The sequence below is a fragment of the Aethalodelphis obliquidens genome, unplaced genomic scaffold, assembly GCF_003676395.1.
Source record: "Aethalodelphis obliquidens isolate GAN/ISIS:26980383/991018 unplaced genomic scaffold, ASM367639v1 scaffold16, whole genome shotgun sequence".
Lineage (NCBI taxonomy): Eukaryota > Metazoa > Chordata > Mammalia > Artiodactyla > Delphinidae > Aethalodelphis > Aethalodelphis obliquidens.
Window position 1 is genome coordinate 24945205 of NW_020837960.1, and position 21188 is coordinate 24966392.

The following is a 21188-nucleotide window of genomic DNA, read 5'->3' on the forward strand; positions in this document are numbered from 1 at the left end:
ACATTACCTGGAATGTTTGCTACTGAATTTGTGTTGGAGACACACACAGTATCCTGAGAACCTGAAAACCACAAGTTGCAACTTGAAAATGGGCTCCATGACCCCAGAGACTGTGGGAAGTCACAGAGCCCTCACTGTGCACGCCTGCTCCTGCCTGTGCCTGTCTGCAGGACCCCTGCAAACTAGCACGCGTTGCTGCTTGCTTATGCTCCGAGGACACGTGCACCCAAGCAACTCAATATCCAGATCTGGAAGTTTGACATTTCCATTGCCATAAGTAAGAGAAAGTCAACGGTAGAAGGTGGTATTTATTTTCTGCTTAAAATGCAGTAGAAAAAAGGCAGGCATACTCCAGATACCTGTGTGCATGTTAGGAGGACAGTCTGTCACCTGCAGCAAGTAAAGGAATTGAATTACACTCAATTAATTTTTTAACTTATGAGTTTGTGTTTTCACTCATTCTTCCATCTATTCTTCCATACTGCCCAGGATGTAAAACTTAGGAGAGGAACAGAAGGGACAGGTCTGTCAAGTGACCCACCCAGAAAAGCACAGGCGTGCTTCTGACTCCATTCTGGAGAAGTGCTACTTCTTTGGTCTGGCCTCCCTGGTACCAGACTTTTGACTAAATAGTCACTGGGGTTCCATTGGATTAAGCCTAGTAGCTTTCTTATTGGTTCATCTGAAGATCTCCAAGACTGTTAAGTGAACAAAATAAGTCTTTGGATAATACATATAATATGATTCTATTTATGTAAGAATAATTATCTCATGGGTGTGCAGTATGGGTGTATGTACATATATGTAGAAACATATGTGTGTATATTTTACACATATAAAATATGTGTATGTATATATTACATATACATAAAAAGTTATACATGTATATTACCTATATATAAAGTTTGGAAAATAGACACTAAGCTGTTAATAGTGATTACCTCCAGGGAGGGAAGTAGATTTAGGAGTTGGGGATATAAAAGGGACTTTTGTTTGAATTTTTAAAATGAGCATTATTTGGTGTAATTAAAATATTTTAAAGAAAAAATATTTAAAGTTTACTTTTATTAGTTATTAAAATGTATTAGATAGTCTTTGATTTTACTTTGTGAGGATAACAAAAATTTACTAAAAGCAAATGAACCTATACTGCAGGATGAGACCTTTATTTTCATATTATAATTATATTCATAGCATAAAGCAAATAATGTGTAGTACATTTCTTTTTTTCTTTTTTTTTTTTTTGCGGTACACGGGCCTCTCTCACTGTTGTGGCCTCTCCCGTTGCGGAGCACAGGCTCCGGACGCGCAGGCTCAGCGGCCATGGCTCACGGGCCCAGCCGCTCCGCGGCATGTGGGATCTTCCCAGACCGGGGCACGAACCCGCGTCCCCTGCATCGGCAGGTGGACTCTCAACCACTGCGCCACTAGGGAAGCCCTGTGTAGTACATTTCTGATGTGTTTTTTCTAGTTTCTTTTTGCCAAGAAATTGGTGAATTACTTAGAATTCAAGATCTAAACCAGATATGACCAAAAGAAACATCTTTGTCCTGGGCTTTTTGGTTGAGCAAACTTTGAACTTTTGCTGACCTGTGGGTTCCATGCCCCATGCTGTCTTTATTAGTGAACAAAAATGGTCAGATTGGTCCTGCACAACTCTTAGTTTCTTTTTTGCCCGATAATGGTAGCCAAAGAAGAACTTTTGAGGCAAAAGAGGGTCAACTACTCTCCCCCAAACCTCACAACCAAGTCATACTGATAACTCAATGTAGGACCAAATTCTGTCAGGTATATAGACATTTATTAACAAGCAAACACCCCTCCCCCAACATAAACCGATTCATGTAACTTGTGTGTAAGCTTCAAGGAGTCCCAGCTCTTCACTTTCCTTTTAGATGCTCAACCACAGCCTTACATAAAAGATTCAAAAGAGGCTTGAGGCAAACACCCAGATTCCAAAAACAGATTGTCTCACCCTTATAGCCTGCATCAGGCAAGCAGAATCTTCTAGAAGTCATGGCTGTGGAAGTGAGCTAAAATTATCAAATTGGTTGTGCACAACTCTTAGGTTCTTTTTGGTAAATAAGGGTAGCCAAAGAAGCAAGTTTTGAGTTAAAAGAGGATCAACTACTACTCTCACTAAAACCTTATAACCAAATCATACTGATTACATGTGTAGGACTATTTAGGGATTTAGACTAGGACATTATCACCAGAGGTGCAGGTAAAGGTCTTACTGGATTTTTACACCGAAATACTTTGAGCCAGTCTGTACTTTTGAACACCTTAAGTCCACCAAGCATGCTAGGCAACGTAACAGTTTTCACCAGTTGAAACCCATTTTTGACACTCAGAATGGTAGCTGGAGATTGTTGATGGAGAGATGGTACCAGCAGGGTTTGTAACAGCCAATTCTCAAGTTCAGGCTCCCTGTTTAGAAAGCCAGCTAGATTGTCTCAGGCTTTGAATGCTTCATCAGATGCTAGCAGCACCGGGGTTATAGCTTTACCTAAATAACACACATGTAACATCAACCATATATACTCAAGTGCTTTAAAGTAAATTACAGATGAGTACTGCAATTAGCTCTTCTTACAGAGGATTCTGTTTCTTGAATTGCAATTAATCAGATTCAACCCTTTAAGTGTAGTTGTATTCACCTATATTTTAAAATTCTCACTATGGAATGATAGATAACACCTATTGAATGTTTATGCCATGCTCTGTTCCCAGCATTTTACATATATTAACCCACTTAATCTTCACAACACCCCTAAGAGTCGTACTGTTGTTATCCATTTAACAAGGAGGAATCTCAAGTAACTTGTCCATGCTCACACAGCTTGTACCTGGCAGAGTCAAGATTAGAACCCAGGCATCTGGGACACGAAGTTCAGTTTTTTCACTGCATGGAAGAGAGAAAATACTCTAGACCATGAAGCCATACTGCCCTCACCAGCTGCGAGATCCTACTTTTAATTTGCTTTGCACAAATTCTGCCCATGAGGCAAATCGTCTGTATGTTAAGTTAGAAAGGCTCTTCCCATGATGTGCTGCATTCCTCTTTAGAGTCCCCATTTTCTCAGTATGTTTTCCTCTCTACAGAGCTGATGAGAAATGTTTAATCGTCAGGCCTGGCTCTGTGCAAAAAAGAAAACAAAATCCCCGAGGAGCCCTATCCATTCCCTTTTGGATCAATGCAGTGCCCTTTCAAACAACACACAGCTGCCATAGACCCCCGGGGTCTGCTGTTGAAGTTTCACACCCCTTCTGTGAGGCTGGACTTTACTTCTTGTATGTGATCATTAAAGATGTCTGTGGTTGAAAAGAAGGGAGTTGATGATTGAAGTATCAGTCCCTAGCTTAAGGATTACAAGACTGAGGACCAGCAGACCAGGCCTAATTATTATTGCTGTGCTCATGTATGCACTTGCTCTGTACTTACACCTGGGCATGGATATTGCTTGTGATGCTTAGCTGGCCTCTTATGCCCAGGGTTTGATAAAAATGGGAAGCTTCAGGTGTCGTGCCATTTGCTTTGCCAGCTGGTATAATCCTTAAAAACATTTTTGTCCAAAACATGGATGGTGTTCCTTTTCAATTACTGATTTGCCCAGGCACATGGGGGTTGGGCTTTTGACCGTAAACATGGGCAGGGCTGGATTAGGCAGGTTTCTGGCATCTTCAAGTTGATGGTTGTGAGCGAAGCTGACACATACATAAGGGTAGGTTATACAGCGCACAGCCCTAGGCTGACCTGGTTCTGGGGAATACAGGTGCCAGTTTGAAAGTAAAATCCAAATCCTGAGGTCCCCACCCAGTACTCATTCCACTCCCCAATAGTTTCCTTCTTTTGCCATAAATTCACTCCTTGCCTACAACTTCTCTCTCTTCTACACATATTCCTTAACCACAGACAATCTGGTGCCTATCACCAGCCTATCTATATCAGCTTGCATCAGCTTTCCTGTAACTGCATATATATTTTAAATGCCTGCATATAGAAGTTCATTATATGAATGTACCTTAATTTATTTGTAAGTTCCCTATTGGTGGGCACTAGGTAGTTTGCAATCTTTGGCGATTACAAACAATGCTGAAATTAAAACTTGTATTTGTTTGTATATCTGTCTGCAAATATCTCCAGGAAAAATTGCTTAAAGTGGGATTTGCTTTGACTCATTTCCTTTGACTCTCTTACCTATGCAGCTGCCTCTAGCACCCTTCCTTTTTTTACCCTCATCCTCCAAGTTCGAATATTTATGACCTCTGGCTTAAATTATTACAATAGTCTCCTAAGTGGGTCAGTCTGCCTACCCTCTCCTTTATAATCCATCCTAAATATGGTTTCTAGATCTCACTGCTCAGATTATGTTACACTTATGCTCAAAAACTTCCATGATCGCTGATTGAACTTAGTATTCACTCCCCACACCCCCTCCCAGCATTCAAGACCATACCACAGTATGGTTCCTCCTTGTTGCTGGAGTCTCATACCCCATGGTTCTCCCACACGTTCCCTATGCTTCAGCAGAACCAGGTGGTTCACTATTTCTGGAGCTTGCCTTGCTCCTGTCTCTGTGCCTTCGAGCTCACTCTTCCTGTAGGAGTGTCCTTCTCTTTGAAGTGTCCTCCCTCATCTCTGCCCATGCAAATCCTTCCCAAACTTTAATGCTACCACCCTAGTCATGTTTTCTGGATTCTCCCACCCCCATTCCCTAAACTAGATGTGACCTTTCGGCCTTGAGCCCCCAGCTGCACTCTTCCTCTCCCCGCTGTTCTCATATCCTGTTTTGGATTGTAATCCTTCGTGCCATGGTAAACCTGCTGCTGGAAGCATGTATCTGAGGTGCCTAGTAGAATGCCTTGCACATTGTAGGTTTAAAAGAGTATTCATCAGGTTAGATCTTTGCAGTTGGCAAATTCTCTTACCCCAAACTGGTACCATTCTTCAGTTTGTGGGAAAGAGATCATACACCCAAAGCCATTATGAAAGTACATTAACTTTGCAGTGTATTTAGTTGAGAACTCAGAAACGCACTGGCAGTGAGGAAGCAGGCGGCGTAGGGGCAGGAGCACATCTCATCCACCTTTCCTTACCGTTGGTGGCGTCCACAGCTGCCCTTGACCCAGCCCACGTGCAACAGGGCTCCTCTGGATTTGGAAAGCTTCCTTCTTGCCAGCCATAGCAAACAAGGACTTTCATCCCCCATTAGGAAGAATTCACCCTAACAATCCCCGTACTTTCATTAAAGGGATGTTTACCAACATCGTGGTTCTTGACTCAGGCTCATTGTCAGCAGATGACATTCTCATGGGAGGAAGTGAGGAAGGGGAGATGGTTAGGGGTGAGTGTAGAAAGCTGGACCAGATCAGGGGTCCACAAACGAAGCTCCTCTCTTTCCAGTGACCCAAAAAGCCTCTTTCCCTACAAAGCCCAACCTCACATTTGACAGAACTGGAAGGACACACAGGTAGTCTCAGCCTTGAAGAACCAGATTTTCCAACTTCAACCATGGGCTTCTCATAATCATCTACAGTTCCTCCTTTACAGTGAGTGGCTCTATCTAGCTCGGTTTCTCATTTATTCAACAGACACCAATTGTGTATGTCCCTGCTCTTAAGGGACTCACAGACAAATGACAGATGACAGTTCCAGGATTCTTCTGTGAAAATGTGGAAGGAAAACTAAGGTTTCAGACTTACTACTCAACCCCACTCTGACCTATGCTCACCATGTATGCCCTCACGATAGAGTTCAGATGTTCAAAATCTGTTACTGTAATCCTCAGCATGCACTTTATACCCTGCACTTTATTCCCAGGATTTTTTATCTTTAGCTTTCCTTATCACAGGCAGTGGTATTTTGTTTGGTACCATCCTTTGCCAGATTAAATATTTATACTTATTTAATATTCTCTCTGTTGTTGAAAAGAACAATACAAAAGTTGAATAATAACAACACAGTATTTTATCATCTTAATTTAATTTTGAAATCACCTGTCAGGTCTCCAGAGCTTTACTCTGTGCTTTTCGTGTTCAAGGACACTGTTCAAGAAACAAAACTGAGACTTGAATCCAGTCTTCTGACTCTGGATCCTAGTGCAGTCTTCAAATCCTTAGCCTGGTTTTAGTAGCGCTCACATAGCTATTTGCAATAAATGTGCAGCCTTTCTACCTGATAAGGTTTGACTACTGTTGACTGTGCAGAATATGTAAGCCTAAAAATGCACGCTGTGTGCTAAAGATTTACGAAGCAGACTGGTGTTGCACAGTCAGCTCTACTTGGTAGAGCAGTCTTCTCTCATCTAGAACCTGAAATGCATCCCATACCTTCTCTTGATTCACCAAGTTCATGGTAGTATAAATATCAGCCAGTCCTGTCGCTTAGGGGGTGTAATGTCATCTGAATGTGAATAATGACCTCTGTTTTAGGATAGAAAGGTACAAGTACACCAATTTTATAATGTCCTATTTTGGTGCTTTTTCTTTTTCCATTTTCTCCCTGGAATCAGTTTTCATAATTTTAACATGTTAAAAATTATTCCGTCATGGATGCATGCTTGCGTGTGTGTGTGTGTGTGTGTGTGTGTGTGCGCGTGTGTGTGTTTCAGTCATGGGCATCTTCTTTTGAGTGTCATTACATAGAAAAACCTAAGCCTGGTTAAAATGCTTCCTCCTGTCCTGTGAAGTTTCAGGCCATGTTACCATGGGATTTGTTATATAACCTACACACTTGGCACTGGCATGGGGGGACCTTAGGCAAGGATCACCCTCCCTCCCTTGATTTGTGACAGACTGGCAGCTTTTTCCTCTAGTATGTGCCATAGCTACAGAGCCAGATTTTAAGGAGAGGATTTATAGGAAATCCAGCTGTGAGTTTTCGTTTTTTTCTCTTAGAGCTGGAGGCGGGACCAAGACCAACCTCAAACCAGGCACACCATTGATCAGGCTAGAATGATGTGGAACAGTCTCACAGACAACAGCTAAGCACAGGGGAAATATTAGCTGGCAGAGATAACGAACAGGAAACACTCAGTGACAGATGCACCATCTGTCAGTTTCGGAGAAGCGATTTTCAAGAAAGCAGAAAATGAAATGAAGAAGAGAGTGGTTTTGTTTCAAAGGTACAGCACAGCCTAAGGACGTTTTAAACAAAGTGAGTTTGTATTCCATAGAAGAGGTTCTGGCGCTGGGTAAGACAACAGTTACTTCCTACTTGTACTGAGAGTTTTGTTATTGATACATAAAGTTTTCTTTGTGGTGTACTTGATATTTAGAAGGACAATCTTTTAACAAGAACTTGATTTAAAATTTAAAGCAGTGCCTCTCATTTTAATTTTTCACTTTAAAAACATTTGAAAGTTACAGTAAGATACTTATTTACTCTTATTTAACCTCAGAGAATTGCTTTTATCTCAGTTAGACTATAGATATTGATATCAGACTTTTTTCTTATTTTTTTGAACTGTGGGCAAAGTTACCTGTATTTTTCCTCAAAGGCAATTTAGTGAGAAAGTACCCATCTCTCAGATTTAAGACGCTGGCAGAAAATGCTGTCTATTGAATATTTAGTTCCCTGAGATCGGTTACATAAATAGCCATGAATATGACCTAAACTTCTTCATGCCTTTCCTAATAATGTTATTGTGTTGACATAGTTTTTAAAGGAGGCTGCTTCTGGATCTTCTTTATAAGCTGCCATATAAAGCAATTCTGCTGTGTATGTTTAATACATTTCCAAACGTGTTCGTTTTAAAACAAAGTTGGACTTGTGCTGTTTGTTGTTGTATTTTACATCTAAGAGGTCTGCATTTGATGCCACAGGTCGTATGTTTTATTAGTCTGGGATTGGTCTAATTCTGAAGGGATCTAAAGCAGTGATTTGGAATGATAAGCTTATGAGAGCAATAGCAAAAAGTTTTGAGGTGGATCACAGGAGCCCCTGTATTAGAAAAAGGCAATTCTCTTACAATTTACACAGTCAGAAAGGGACTTATTTTGCATCTGCGTTAGCAAGCTCTCTAGTCCAAACCAGAAGTGGAAGCACTGGCTGTAAGCTTGCAAAACCACTCAGTGTTATGGCCCAATATGGATGTTAGAACTTTGTAGCATGTGTGGGAAAATGGCTGCAGTCCAACGTCTGGAATCATTTATCTTCTGGGAGAGTCTAGAAGACAACTGTTTTATGCATTTTACAGAAATCCTTGCTGATTGATTTCATTTACATAGAGCAACGCAGTGACTGATGGTGGAGCAACTACAAGTGGGGGAGAAGTATTGATCTATTTCTGCTTTTCCTGACATCCAGATCTCATTAGTGTTCCTGGCACCTTTGAATGAGATTGTGCCATTACGAGCAACCATATTGTTTCTACAGGGCCTTTTCCACGCATTTCATCATAAATGCCACATTGATGTCTTTTCTTATTGGGGGAGTCAGAAACTGAAAGTTGAACATTTTGTCTTACTGTCTTTTTAGAAGTCTAACCTGTTTCCTATAATCTAGACTTGAAGAATGAGAGGAAGAAAATATCAGTAGGCAGGGTTCTCCGTAGGCTCACTGCAACTTACGCAGTCATTTAGAAATGTGTGCGAGATGGTCTCTCTGAAATTCTGGAACATACTCTTCCTGACATGTAGACTCGTATCTGTGTGTGAGGGAGGGTATCAGATACGCCAGCCAGTATATTCTGCGAGAGCTAAACTCACATGTGCTGACATATGCTGACGTGTGACAGGGTAGCATCCAGACCTGTTTTTCTAATGTGGGAAAGAATATTTGCCAATTTCTGACAATACCCATGTCAAACCTGATGAAGACGTTTTGAATTTATTGCAAAGACCAAGGTAACAGTCAGAAGCCTTGGATTTTCAGCCACTACCCTATGCTGCCTACCGTGGCAACCTTGAGGAAGAGAGCTAACCTTTTAATAAATCAGTTTCACTGCTTAAAAATATAGTGAATAAGTCTAGCCATCTCTTTGACTTCCAGAGACATTTCAAATGTCAGCAAGATATTTATAATGTGTCTTGCACTGTTAGTTTTTAGTATGTATGTCATTTTTAAAGTTGCCTCTGTTTCCTTAGACTGAAAAAAGCTGAAAAATTCTGGGTCACTGAAAACAAGATCCTATAATCTTACACAGTAGTACTTTCGTTGGCAGCAGCTACTCTTGAAGGTACTTGTACTCATCTCTTTTCTCTATGTGGAATTATCCTTTGATTTTTCTCATCACAATTCCTGGCATTGGGAAACACCAGGAATTCCCTCAAATAGGTTGAAGTTGTAGAAGTTGGGCTAAAATTGGTGCAGCACTGCTTTAATCTAGTATGTTTAAATATATATAATTTTTTAAAGTTCCTAATATAAGGAAATGGATGGTAGTGCAAATTAAGTTACCTAATATTTTCTAACATGTTATGTATACATATACACCATATTTAAATAAATACATGCTTATCTTCATATAAGGTATAGAGATATGTCTATAGAGAGAGAAAGAGAGAGGAGAGCATCTTTCCAATATTCTGATAAAAACAACAGTATATAAAATATTAAAAGTAAAAGATAGGAGCCATTAGTGTGTTTTCAATTTAAACCATTTTCATTTGAAGTGATAAACATGATAGCAGGTTAATATAGTGCAAACAGCATCAGAAGTCAGAAGTCAGACCTGCCAATCTCAGTGGCCAATACGCCACACTCCAAACAAAACCATCCCCCTGGGCACCGTTCACTGAGTTGTTGAAGCACAGCTGCCCACACTCAACTGTGTTGACCTTGGGCAAGTCACTTAACCTCACTGACTCGTAGTTCTTCTGCTGCAATATGAGAATAACAAGGTATGAGAAAAAAAAATGTATAAGAATGTTTACCTTACCACATAAGGTTGTTGTGGAGGTCAAACGGCATAATATGTGTGAAAACGCTTAGAAAACTTTAAAGTCACTTGTTCGCTTCCTGGAATATTCCTATCCTCTCTTCCTTAACAAATCCTGCTCATCATTCAGAGGCTTCTCTTGACCCTCTTCTGATCTCCTCCCTCTTTCAAACCCCTAGAGCCCTTCATGGAGAGAACTAATCAGTGTACCATCATGTACCTCCTCCCCCTCCCACCAATTTGACCCTGACGCTTCCACACCTCCATGCTCCGCTCATTCCAGTCCTGGTCTCCACTAAATACTTTCTCTACTACTTTTTATCGTTCTTTTCATCCTCCAAAGCAGCTTTAAACATTACCAGCCTTTGAAGCCTTCCCTAATATTCTTCCTCCCTAGAGTCAGGAGCTTCTTCGTTCATGGTTCCCATAGTATAAACTTCTGATGGAGTTCTTATCTTCTACTTCATTCTTTATTTACATATCTCGCTCCCTTTGTAGGCTCCTCAGAGACAGGGAAAACTCCATGTTTCTTTGTTTCCCTGGTGGTTACCATAGTTTCTCATACGTGGTTGGTGTTCAAGCAATGTCTGTTGAATGAATGAACAACATTATACAGAATGTACAACTGTACACAGAATACAGTCTTTCTGTATCTTTCTGAAAATATTATCTAGTTCGTGGTATACTATAATCACACACCTTTTGGGACAGAGTCTGGGTACCCATTTGTGTGTCTGGAATAATTTGACCATTAGAGTGTAATAGCATATAGACTGTTTTAGGCTGGAAAAACTGTGTATGCCATCACCAGTAGACAGATGGTTAACCTACTAGTCCTATCTAAGCCCTGCTAATTACACTTAGCTAGCTAAAAATTGAAACTGTCAATCAACTGTCTCTGTTTGGAGAGAGCCTTGATTTATCTGTGGCTAGATATGTTTTAAAAAGAACATATAGCCATCTTTTTGAAAAAGCAGTTTGGCCGCATTTATCAAGTCCCTCTCATCCAGTAAATCCACTTCTAGGAAATTATCCTAAGGAAGTGGTTTAAAAAAAAAAAAAAAGTAGATAAAGCCTTCTGAACAAAGATAGTTAATAATATGAAAAATGGCAAATAAGACACTGGCATTGTTTTAATCATAATAAAGTTTTTAATAATCAGGGGGTTGCCTGATCAATTATATATAATTGTATTGACCTCAATGCTGCCTTTTTTACATTCTTTGCAAAGAACCAGGGTATACTTGAAGCAATCAAGTTTCAGCTTCTCACCAGGCTTCCAATTTTACCATTCTTCCTTTTTTTAATTTAGAAAATGTTGAAAATAAGGTAACCTTTGAGGCCAAAGTTTTAAAACTCTCTAAGGAAACAATAATTTTAGCATTCGGAGAGGCCTAAAAAGCCTGTCTTATCCATTTTCATTAAAAAAATAGACTGTGACTGACAGAGATGGAAATTCTAATGGTTGAACTTTTTTGTTCAACTGATTTTAAAAACAGTTAAGAAGGGAAAACTTGAGTCTGCGTGTTAAATGACTCTGAGGAAAACTATGTAAATTGTGGAAGCTTTTTATAATCCCTCATTTAATCTCCTTTTACAGGGAATAACTGGCAGAAGTAAAGCCATTTTATCATAATAGTTTCTGCAAGTTATATCAGGAAAAACCACAGGAATACTGGAAATAATCTTCTATCAAATCAGGGTGGTGTAGTCAGTTGAACACTGAGCTGAATTAGAAGCACCACTCTCTGTGTTACAGCCTCCCCAATAAATTGGTCAGGGGTCCTCACTGCTGAGATCTACCGTCCATCGCTTGCCTCTTTGTTCAAGAGGGAGGGTTTTCTTTTTTCATTTCTTGGGATAATCCTTGAAATGCATCCCCACTAATAATGCCACTCCCTGGTAAAGAAGCCAGAGCAAAGGGCTGCTGGTGGGTGGAACGTTTCCTTAGTGGGCCTGGCCATCTTGTCTTAAAAGGGCAGAGAAGCATGTGACTTGTTTAAAGACATTTCTAAATGGTCCTGTTGGGCATACTGCCCAATAAGTAAGGCAAGTCCCTGCTTCAGAGCGCTCACTGTGTAAATGGTGAAGGAATGCCAGCTTCGAACATGAATACAAACACAGTAACACGTAGGCAATAAATCCCCACGTGGGCTGTGACCAAGCCCAGGAGTAATGTTAGAGCGTCAGGTCGGGGGTGGAGGGAGCCGAGGAAAGTGAAGTCCTGGGGGATTTACCTTCCAGGAAATCTAAATCTTCATAATCAGGAAATCTCCTTGAAGTGGCCTCCTTCCTGGTCAAGTTGTGAAAGAGTGAGGAGAAGCGCCTTCCCGGGGCTGGCGTGGTAGTTTATGCCTTGGGAGTGGCTTCTACACACAGGGGTGAAGGTGGTGGGTTTTGTAGCCTGAGCTGAGTCGAGCTGGTTGTCTGAGCTAGAGGTGAATGAGAGAGCCAGCTGCTCGAATCCCCAGCCCAGGGAGCTCTGACGAGACGCCAAGGAAGGGCCTGAGGGCAGCCAGCAAGCCAGAGGGGAGGGAGTTCAAGGCGGGAGTACCCTTCCCCTTCAGCCTCAGCAGAGGGGCCTCCAGGAGACCCGTTACTAGTTCTCTACTCCCCACAAGAGAACAATGATTTAGAACAATCTCCTGAGAACTACTGTTCTTTCCACATGTGCTTATTATCCTGCATACTGGACCGTTTGTACTGGGCCTGGCCAGGGAGCAGCTATATACATTACAGACAGGCCTGGGGAGGAGAAACCCAGCAAGCAGATGAGATACCCTTGAATTAACCCTAAATTACTCCACGAACAGAAGTAATCCTTATGTAACATGGAGGCATTCTGACTGGTTTTCTTTGGGCCTTGCAAATACTTGAATAAAACCACAAAATGGTTAAACAACACTAGTGGGTACTCAGTTTAAATAAAAGCAGTTTGTTTTTAGCTGAGGATCAAACTCCAAATTAAGTGACCTCTCTGTGCCAGGCATTACAGCAGAGAGAAATAAGATACCCATAGCTTTAGAGTTTACTGTTAAAGTTTCCTACTTTATGATGGTTTAAGCTATAATTTTCTTTTTCTTTTCAGTCTCCCTGACATCCACTGATTTGGTATTGGTGTATTACTTCTATAAAGGATCTAAATGCCTATCTTACTACAATTCTCTTGTCTCAAAATCCACAGCTAGTGACATTGTGTATTTCATTTCAACAAACATTTATTGATAATCTACTACATGTGAGAAACTGTGAAAAGAAGATGGACCTATAATGCCTGTTCGAGGATGTTATAGTCCCATCTTGGGGGCAGATATGGACACAGTTGGAGGGAGAATGACTTTTATACTAATTAGAGTCATAAGGCAATGCACTATGGAGCACACGTTTAAATCTAATTGGAAGAATGGGAAAGCTTCGTGGACAATATGGCATTTGAGCATGGCCTCGAAACACCAATAGATGTTAGCTGAGGGCAAAGTAGGAAACAGATATTCAGAGACAAAAGGATATATGTCAGAAAACACGAAGACTTTAAAGTGTTGTATGTGTTCAAGAATGAATACAGGGTCCCCCAGCGTGCCCAGCATGACTAGACTTCAGGGTGCATGGGGAGACAGCTGCATCAGGAAATGGGGCTGGAAAGGCAGATTGGGGCTAGATCTTTGAAGGCTTTTAGATATTATTTCATAAACCATGCATGGCTATTAACAATTTATGAGGAGACTGGTGATTTTTAACTCGTAACTTAAGAGGAATGTTCTGGTAAAAGGGTAGATTGGAGAGGAAGCAATGATACCATGTATAGGTCCATCCACAACCCATATCCCTCCATTCAGTCAGCAAATATTAATTGGGTACCTACTGTGCGGCAGGCCCAACTTTAGGCTATGGGGATACAGCAATAAGCAAAACAGGAAAACAGAGTTCTTGCCCTCATGGAGTTTATGTTCTAGTGGAGAAGACATACAGCGAACAACATAAACAAACAATGTTTATTTTAGTGTCAACTGATAAGGAAAATGAATACAACAGGGCAAGATGGTATGAATGTGAACAAAAAGGGCTAAGTTTTGTGAAAAGGTGGCTGTGAAGGCCTCTTGAAGAAGTGACTTGAATGAAGACACGAAGGAAGGAGAGTGAAAGAGGGCATCTGTGGATTCTGAGGCAAGAGCATCAAATGGAGAAAACAGAAAAAGGCAGAGGCTCTGGTGCAGATGAGCCTGGGGTGCTTAAGAGTTGACTGTCTGGTTGAACCAGTGTTGGGCAGAAGAAGGAGGGTAAAGGGGAGATATTTCAACAAAAGCATCCTTCTGTGACTGGTGGGTTTGATTAATGAGGAAGAGGTCAAAGACAACTTGGCAGAGGGGGAGCGTGGGTTTACACCAAATGACTCAGGTCCAAATATTTGGTGTTAAGACAGCTTTGTAGGATGGTGTTGATGACCTCATCAAAGGAAGAGGTAAAATCAGCCAAGAGTGAGTAAATAGCATGGGATGAGGGCTGGGAACTGGTAATCAGTGGCAAAGTTTTGGACTAGCTGCTGAGAGGAACAGAAAAGAACCTTAACTGGGTGTGAATATAAGGATTGATGAACAGTGTTTTTAGCTTAACTGTGGCTTGTTTGTCTGTTTGGCAAACATGTAGTAGCACTTACTTTGTGAGTAGCACTGTATTGAATGCTGAACATACGGAAGAGGAATGTGCTCACAGACAGAGAGGAAAGAGAATATTTCTAAATATATAAAATTTGTTCCTTTATCAGATTGGAGAGAATGAGGTAGCATAATATTTAACTTCTCTCAACAAGCCCACTCACGATACAAACACATTCTATTGGGCTGATTCTTAAGAGGTCCATATTAAAAAACAAAAAAAACAAAAAACCTTTCTGTCCCCTCTTCTATAGAGTTGATTCAATTAGACCCAAATAATTGTATTTTTCAATAATTAGCCCTGCCTAAATCTGTCTGTAAAACTGAGTTTCCAACCAATGTGCTTTGAGGTGCATCTCATGGGACATGGGTATGCTCTGAATGGGTTTAGGTCCACTGAAGATACTAATCCCTCCAGCCCTTGGGCTGGCTGAGCAGGGCCTGGGGTAGCCAAAGGCCCCATCTGATAACCTTGGGCCTCCAGCAGCCTAGCCTGGTCGTTTATCCCAGCGTGCGGTACAAATGCAGCATGGGCCATTTTGTGCAAAAAAGGTTGGGAAGCATGCAATCAATGTGCCTGCCCCATACTCACATTCCCTAGCACAGTGGCCACACAGTCTTTTGAATGTATACGCCTATCAATAACAAGATTTTGAGCAGTATTTCCAATATAGCTCTCTGTATTTTCTGTATTTTGGGTGTTTTTTTGTTTTTCTTTTTTTTTGGCGGCACCGCTCGGCTTGCGGAATCTTCGTTCCCCGACCGGGAATTGAACTCAGAGCCATGGCGGTGAAAGCACGGAGTCCTAACCACTGGACTGCCAGGGAGCTCCCTGTATTTTGTAAGTTATATACATGTTCCACTATCACTAACTATCTCAAGTCATAAAGACCAAAGTTCATCAACAATTACATACATCTTCATTTCAAACAATCTTCCAGACAATTTTAATCATTCCAGCTGACTTCTTGTCTGGTCTGAACATATTTTCATTGTCCTTACCTTGTAGATGTGACTGCTATAGCCCTAGTACTATAGTAGGGAAATTTCCCTAGTAGGGAAATTTCAGCATTGTCACCTTCTCGCTGACAACTTGTGCTGGTAATTAATGTCATCTTCTCTTCATGTTTTCTCTGCAAGAGTCTTTTTTAAGTCACTTCTCCATTTTGTGAGGGTTAGTTTGGTTAAAAGTAAGCAATGTATTCCACATATTTTCTCAATCGGGTACATGTGTGCTGCAGTACATCGTGACACATGGCAGTACTGAAAATGTGCATGTACCTATAATGACCAGTGTCCCCCCATAATACTCTATGACCCCCACCCTCCCTCAGAAACCACCAGCAGGCTTGCATCATAAGTGAGGGCACCTTGTATCAAATCCTGATATTGAATCCTGGCATAACAATTTATTTCTTAAAATATCTAAAAATACTTAAATAAAATATTTAAAAATAAACACAAATAGAAATTTCTAATGTATTCATCTGCCTCCTATTTTGGAGACCATTTCCCTTGTGCCCTGTAAGTATTCATCACCCCTTTCCTTAGCCTAATGACAGAAGCTGTTAGTTATTATGTGCTTCTCATCTGCCAACCACACTATAGATATCATCTCATTTCATCCTCACAGCCATCCTTTGAGGCAGGACTGTTATCTCCATTTTACAGATGAAAAAACTGAGGTTTAGAGAGGTACAGTTAACTCGTCCAAGGGGCATTGCTTGTAAGAAATGGGCAGATTTGAAACATAAGATCTTTCCAATCTGAATTACTGCCTTCCTTCTCTTAGGGCTGGGGTAATTTGCAGTCTTGTGTCCAAAGAACTTAGTCCTAAAAAATAATGAATTTGGAGTTCTCAAGACACTCTTTGGGGTAATACTGATGCGGGTGCTATGTGTCTGTTTCTCACCTTAAATTGTAGCACCATTATGCCTGGTTTGTATCCACGCCACAAATCTAGTTGCTATAGCATCCTTCATATTAGGAAAATATTTGTCAGCTCCAGGTGGCTGGAACACCAGACAGGCTTGCTGATAGTTTAGTGAATAGGAACAATGATTTGGCAAGTTATGGGGTAGTAAGCTGAGAGAAAAACAAAGTCTCCAGGGACTCTGAGGAAGTAGGCCAAAGATTTTCACATTGTATTTCCACCACTACACAACTTCAAGTTTAGTCGGCTGGGTTAGAGAGAGAGGCTAAACCTGCAAAGACGAAATTGGAGGCTACTGAAATAGCATTCCTTCCTGTGGGTTCATTTTTTGCCTTAGAATAAAATACGTTGTCCTGGTAAAATTAAGTTGCCATGCCCAGAGTGGTGGCAGGGTTAGTAATTTTAATTGTTGGTCATTGATTTAAATCATCTCCTTACTCATAATTCATTCTCCTTGAACATGATTATATCCAGATAATGTTCTCTTCCAGTAAGAAGGGAAGAACAAAGGAAAATAAATAAAACACAGTTTACTCGAATCTCATTAAAGTTCTTGCACAAGAAGTGAGGAAGCATGGGAAAATATGAGTTCTTTTATAAAAACAAGTTGTTCCTTGAAGTCACTACAAGATTGCAGTTCACATAACATATTGGTATGTGTATACGTTTTTACAAGGGGGGGCTATGTCACCAGAAAAATGTGAATCAAAGTCTCTGTGGTCATTTTTTTAAAATGACTAACAGCATATGTAATATCCTTTTTAAAAAGTAGTTTATCATTCATTTCTCATTTGAAAAAAAAAATCCATTTTCATTTTCTCCAAAGAAGCCCATATCTGGGAGTTGAGAACCATCTTTCTTTCTATTTTAATTCTTAACTATTTTGAATTTACCCAATATTCTGCCCCAAACTAACAAAGCATTATAGGTTTGAAAAGTTTTCTGCTAACAAGCATACGAACTATAATTTATAGCAAAGTAGCTTCATTCTATGTTATATCTTTAACGTGATGTTTAAGCACTTTTGAACCTAAAACAAATGCTCATTAACCTATTTTATGTATTCTTACCATAAAAGAATCTACATTTACAAGATACATAAATCGGGGGTGTTTTGTGTGTTAAGATTCAGTCAAAACACTTTTTTAAAGTGAAAAAGTTAGCCTCCTTAGTAAACTGGATTTCACAGCAGAATATTTCCAAAATGAAATATTAATTAACCTTCCATATTTAAGATTTATTTACAAAAGTTCATTTAACACACAATTTTAAGTTAATACTTAACATTGTTTTTTGACAATCTTAACTGTTTCAAAAAGTGAAGTATATTTATAGTTCAAAAATCATAAAATTGTAATTTATTTATTGATAGTTACCAGGTTATTAGGCATGGGCGGTGTTCATTGCCCTACTCCTGTCGCTTTTCTGCTGAGTTGAGTCTATTGACAACAGTCCAGACTGAGGCAAGAAAGACCAGAAAGCATGTTTCTGTGCTCTTGCTTCTACTCAGGAAGAATTCTTTCTTTCTTTTTCCCTACATAAGAGAAAATAAGCTCTAACAATCCTTGAGGTCTCTGGGATAATTCTGGACTGGTAACTAATTGAAAAAAAAAAAAAAAAAACCAACATGAAAACCTTGGCTTTAAAGGAACTTCTTTGCTTCAGCCCTGAGAAGGAAAAAAGCATAATCCTATCATACTTAGTTATCAGCACTATTAGAAATTCTGACTGGCTTGATAATTACCATGGAGCTGCAGAGCACTTAGCTGGTAGACAGCTAAATTTAATTAATAGCACAGATTGTCAGATAAACCTCATTTATTTTACAGCTCTGTGTACTTTCTCTGTCCTGCCCACCAAGTTAGGGTCTTCTTTTTGGTTTCCTTGTTTGCCCGCTACAAGTTCTTACCTGGCAAGAACCCTGCAGCAGGACCACTTAGAGCAGCCTGGCACCCTGAAAAGGTGCAAAGCTTCAGGCTCAGAGGGATCTGGATTTGAATCTCAACACTGTCACTGGCTAGGTGCATGCTTTCCTATTGCTCGTCCCCAAAGTGGTGATGGTGATGTCTGTCTCAGAGAGTCAGGATGGTGTGAGATCATACCTGAAAAACCTGCTTCTGTGCTTTCTCTGGGTGTATGTCCTGTAAAAATACTGTCATTATGGTGCCCTCATTTTTTCTGCACCTCACCTTTTCCTAAGCTCCTAGAGACTTCACTCTGCCAGGAACCCTAGTGTTTCCACCTAGAACTTTCCGCAGGGAGTCAAGACCTTTAGAAAAATATTGTGTGATCCATCAACTTTTCTCCTTCTTATCACTGACAACCCACTCTTTCATCAGTTTAAGTGCTGCCACCTCTTTTTCTGCTCCTGAGATTCTCTGTTGCAACGGTAACGTATGTATTTAACGGCTGATGAAGGTATGAATAAATAAATGGGGAAATTATGTGAGTAAATTTTTTCTTTCATTTGGTTGCTTTTTTTATTTATTATAATTTAAACCCTACCTTCTTCCAAAAGGATTTGGAAGAACTTTGCTGTTTGTATCACTTATTCCCATTTAGTTATGAATGAGGACTAGAATTCGAGCAGAAACTGTGGTTTGCCTTATAGCATCCCCACCGTGTGGCATTGACACCTTATTTAGCCTCTCTGAGCATTAGTTTCTTCCTGCGTAAGATGGGGATGATCATACCACTTTAGAGGCTGTTGTGAGGATTAAATGAGCTACTGTATGTGCAAGCGTAATGCATTTAGCATCAATGCCTGGCACAATATCAACAAGAATAATGCAGATACCTTCTAGCAGAATATTTGAGCGGTATAAGAGAGAATTAAAACAAGAATCGAATGGAAGTTGTGGGCCCTCTAAACCTCCCTCATACAATTTATATCAGGGAGAACATTCATGAATATGCATTTTGAAAACTGCAGCACTCTAGTGACAATATTTGTTTCAAAGAAAATAAATTCCAATAACAAGTGTGCGTGATTTTTTAAAAATATAATTCTCATTTATTTATTTGTTTGTTTGTTTATTGGCTGCATTGGGTCTTCGTTTCGGTGCATGGGCTTCTCACTGCAGTGGCTTCTCCTGTTGCGGAGCACAGGCTCTAGAGCACAGGCTCAGTAGTTGTGGTGCATAGGCTTAGTTGCTCTGCAGCACGTGGGATCCTTGCGGACCAGGGTTCGAACCCATGTCCCCTGCATTGACAGGCAGATTCCTAACCACTGCGCCACCAGGGAAGCCCAAGTGTGCATGATTATAATGAAAAATTAAGGAATAATGGAAGCAAAGTTACCAATATACTGTCTTAGCGTCTAAGTAGCTTATTCCTTGTTTAGTAAATACTCCAATTATGGCAAATGTTTATCTCCAGTCAAACTACAAAATGCCTAAAGCCTTCACAGGCTCTAAATTTTTTTTTTCTTTTTTGGCCTTTCCAATAATAACCATCTAGTAAGTTGACAAAACAAGTTTCACCATAGCACTATGTGCCTGACACAGTGTCAGGTGCGGGGGGAACTGCTGAAAAGTCAGGAGACTCCAGTTCACAGATTCCTGTGACTCCATTTCAGAGGAAGCAGTTCAGGGCCATATGCACCAAGGGCCAGACTGCCTGGCTGATTTGCAGGCTGATTGCACCATTTATCCAGACATTTTAATAACTGTCTGTCTTTAAAATAATAATAACTGACTGTCTTTAAAGATGCACTTTTATTCATCTTCCTGCAGTCAGAATCCTGTCTCTTTGTCTTTATTAGAATTGGATTACAAAATGGAGAGAGATCAGAAATGGTACATTTAAGAATAAAATTGAAAAAAAGGAACCAATTGGGGTAAATGTCCTGTACACAGACGCAGCAGCTGAGGCTGTGGTTTCTCAGGATGCTTCGCTTGCTATGTCAGAGACCACAGTATGAAATCATACAGACCGTTTGCATTAGAGCTCGTCAACAATGCTTTCCTAGCAACAAAGTGTTAGACGGACCTTAACTTTCCTACAACATTAATATGGGTTTTCTTGGATTCAGTTGTCATGGGTGTGGCTATGGTCTACAATCACGTAGCCAGAACATAGGTACGGTTTATCTTCTCTGTAGTCCTGTGACATTGTTCCAAAGAGGCATTGATTTCAGATATTATCAGCATAATATTTCATCTTACAAATCATAGCATTTTAGAGTGCTAAAAAAGACCTCATTTTATTGGTGAGAAGATTGGATCAGGGAGGTTAAAGTGTTGTGCCCAAGGTCACACAGCTAGCTGGTCACCTTGATCATTTTATTTGGCATCTCTAGACTCTCCTGTGGAGCAAAAACTTGTTCCATGAAAGTCTTTGATTTCTATAGGCTCTCTCTCTCTCTCTTTTTTTTTTTTTCCTAATTTCCTGAATATATACTTTTTTTCCAAAAAAAATTCAAAAGGCAATTTTTATAAACCCCCTGGAAACAACAATAGCTGGACTATGACTAAGCAAACAGTTTTTTCAAATTAAATTCAAGACCTTCAGAATTACGTCGCTTACCATCTAATAATCAGTGCTGAGCCAAGTCAACAAAGCTTCCCAAAGAAAAGTACACTTAAAAAGTTGAAAATCATGTATATAGTTTGTTTTTTTTAACGTGGCTTCATTTTAGTAACTACTTATGTCATAAGTTATTAAAATAAATATACCTTGTAAATTTCAAAATTACAAAGTCTTTTTTTTTTTTTTTTT

General features: G+C 40.1%; 1 protein-coding gene across 2 annotated transcripts in view; it reads left to right on the top strand.

Annotated features, from left to right (window-relative positions):
• Nucleotides 1–21188, top strand: part of STARD13 (StAR related lipid transfer domain containing 13) — a 170361-nt gene that overhangs the window by 60640 nt on the left and 88533 nt on the right. Inside the window, exon 1 of one of the 2 annotated variants that reach the window (XM_027116530.1) lies at nucleotides 6985–7159. The exons of the other annotated variant lie outside the window; for it this stretch is intronic. The gene's annotated coding sequence lies outside the window, so the exon portion shown is untranslated. Of the gene's footprint in view, nucleotides 1–6984; nucleotides 7160–21188 lie in introns of those variants that run through there. 2 annotated transcript variants of the gene reach the window in all.